The following is a 3,243-nucleotide window of genomic DNA, read 5'->3' as shown; positions in this document are numbered from 1 at the left end:
AGAGCGTTTAAACGTGGCACATGATTACTGTTTGCGATGCGGTGGGTCAGGGAACATGTGGATCGCATGTGGCCTAGGGACATAAATAATAATAATAATAAATAAATAAATAATCCTATTTTCCATATTAATTTCAAAGCCAACTATATATCTTAAACTTACAAATAACCCTAAACCTATATAAAGATTCAGAACTAAAACACATGGACTGACTTAATACTACTCCGACACTTTAGGCGAAATTAATTAATTATAATTCAAATATAATCACTCACAATTATTGTCCCTAATCTCAGCGATGAGACAAGTCTTTGCACCGTCCTACACAAACTTTGGGCGAGATTATCTCGCTCTCACGTCGTTACACAACTAACTAACACATGCTTATATATTATTCATGTGCACAATATTTTTAACATCCATCTTCTCGTGATGACTCATCCACGTTTACAGCACATAATTATAATTATATTGTTTAAAGAATTAATTAAGATTCATGAACTGGATCACTTTTTTATTTTATTATAATTAGTTAACAAGTTGTGCATATGCGATGTGTGTTTTCCATCTCAAAAACTAATAACATAATAAAATGACTTTATAATTTTAATTTTTGTTGTTTTGAAAAAAATAAAATCAATAAAATGTAAAAAGAAATCGTTGTTCTGGTTCAACAGTTAATTTTTATTTTTTTTAAAAAAAAGTATTTATAAATACATCTTTAATATTTCGTTTATTCCATGATAACTATGTTATATTTCATAAATGATTTATTAATAATTAATCAAAAAATTATCAATAAAGAGATATTTAATTATATATCTTAAGTTATGCATCTTGAATAAAAAAATAATAAATCCAGCTTAGCTCTAGGTGATTCTATAGAATTTTTTTATCCGCCACTAGGATAAATCAAGAAGTACTCATGGCCTAAGAGCCTAGGATTGTACTCTAAATTATTCATAAACTTTGACGACCTTCACTTATTGTCAACTACACCAATTTGATTTAATTATGAGGATGCTAAAATATCTACTTGGATCTATCTCAGCCTTTTTAAAAAATATATATATTTTTTTTCTTTAGAGTTTGGTGCTTGGAGAAGATAAATTTGTGAGATTAGGACATATAAATAATTGAGAGAGGAGTCGGCCACAAGTTGATCGATTGGAGCTTTGCGTGTTTGCAATGCGTGTTGGTCACCAGAGGCCAAGTCAAAATAAAATCCACCGGCCAATCACACACATTTTGTTTCATTTGGATTTCAAGCAATTAGATTCTCTATTTCTTTTGATTTGGATGGCAAAGGTATCAATACTATTTTGTTTCTTCACAATTTCTATATGGAAATCGACTCCTTAACATCGAGGACTAAATTCGAACGTCTGTCTATCCGTTTGAAATAACAAGTCCATGGCCCATGCTAATCGCCTTTTATCTTCGAGTATTTGTTCCGCCGATTTAGTTGATTTTTCTATCGTCATCACCTTTCATTGCGTCTCTTTAATTTCTACTTTAATTATATTGTTTGTACAAGGAAATTATGATGTAGAAATGATGTAGAAACTCTTCTTCCATTTAATTTGTAGTCTACATGCTTTCTTATGGTTGATTTAAACTAAATAATTGATTTAATAAAAAAATAAAAAGTTTTTTTTTTAATTCTTTATTATCATTTAATTAAAAAAGTTAATCGACGTAATGGATTTTTAGGATTTATAATTAAACCGAATTAATTAATCAAAATAGCCCATCTTTGTTTAAAAAAACTTTCAAGTTGACGGAATTAAGTTTCTAAATTAATTCAATTCGATCAATTATATTTTTGATCACAGATAGTTCAAAATCATGAGGATGAGAATGAAATTATCTTTTCCCGCCTCTCAAGCTAGTAGGGAATTAGTTGGCCATGAGTGAGACTGTTAGGTGTAGATTGAAAGGTGAATGGGTATCATTAATTCTTATATAAAAATTATTATTATTATTTGATACTACGAATAAAATAGGGTCTCCGAAGTTAGGGCCGAAGTCAAGAAGACTAGCCGATGTGACTGTCAAAATTAAGGAGGGGTCAATACTCAGGGTTAGCATGGCAGCATAGCTAGCTGAGCATTCCAGCCGATCAGATCTTTTGTCCGATCAAATTTCGAATCCTCCTGGCTCAATGGAGAACTAAGTCCTCTTGGCTCCATGGGGAATCGAGTCATATTAGCTTGATCAGAGCTTTTAAACATATGACCCGACTGAACTCTTGTCTGATCGGATGCCGAGTCCCGAGATGGTCAACCTTTTTGCAACCGACTCAACCTGTCCAAGAATAATGTCCAACCGGACAACAGAGGGGACTCAGCCAGCTCATCGTTAAAGTATGACCCGTCCTCCCAAAAGCACAATATCCCTTTTTGATATTTTATGTAACTATTATCATAAAATCAAAGGAATATTTCCTATGCAAATCCGTATAATGAAAGTCTCCACCTTGTAAGAATAGAGGTGGTGGACCTACTTTAGGAAAGGATGTAAAGTGTTAGAATGGTTGATCCTATTTTAACAATGCATCAATATTCGTACATAGAAGAAAAAAAACATTATATAAGGGGTCTTTTCCTAACGGCATTAGTACGAGACAACGCTACGTTACATTACACTATCATCATTCACTATTCTTCATTTTTCCTCTGCCTTTTGTCTAATTTGAGCGTCAGAGTGTCTGCATCGAAGACTCCTCCCTGACCTAGTTACTAACATTTTCTTCTTCTGACTCTTCTCTTTGATACGCAAGCTTAATCGTGGCACCAAGTTCTTTCTACTCAAAGTCTTCTTACGGTTAACCTCAATACCATCTAATTAACCTATAATTTTTTTAAAATTTCAGACAGGATGATTATTATTATGATTGTTGTCGTTGTCATTGTCTCTATCTCATTTCTTCTTCTACTAGATCTCAATGGCCAGTTCCACCTTGGAGAAACCATTGACTGAGTGAATTAAGGGTAACGCCAAAGACTTGTAGTTTGAGTAGTGGATTTGGTGATGTAGAATGATATCTACCCTGATGGATGTGCTTTGCTTGCTAATTGAGACTTCTTCAATTGTAGTGGACAATTAATTAAGTGCCGATTGTTGATGGAAATATCTTTTCCTTAAGGGGAAATTAAACTAGTTTGAATTCAATATGTGTTTTGCCTCGTATGCAATTAGAATTTTATGTGAAGAGTGTAGTGCACCAATTCAAAGTTTAGA

Source organism: Zingiber officinale, chromosome 3A (assembly GCF_018446385.1).
Source record: "Zingiber officinale cultivar Zhangliang chromosome 3A, Zo_v1.1, whole genome shotgun sequence".
Lineage (NCBI taxonomy): Eukaryota > Viridiplantae > Streptophyta > Magnoliopsida > Zingiberales > Zingiberaceae > Zingiber > Zingiber officinale.
This window is presented reverse-complemented; position numbering follows the sequence as displayed.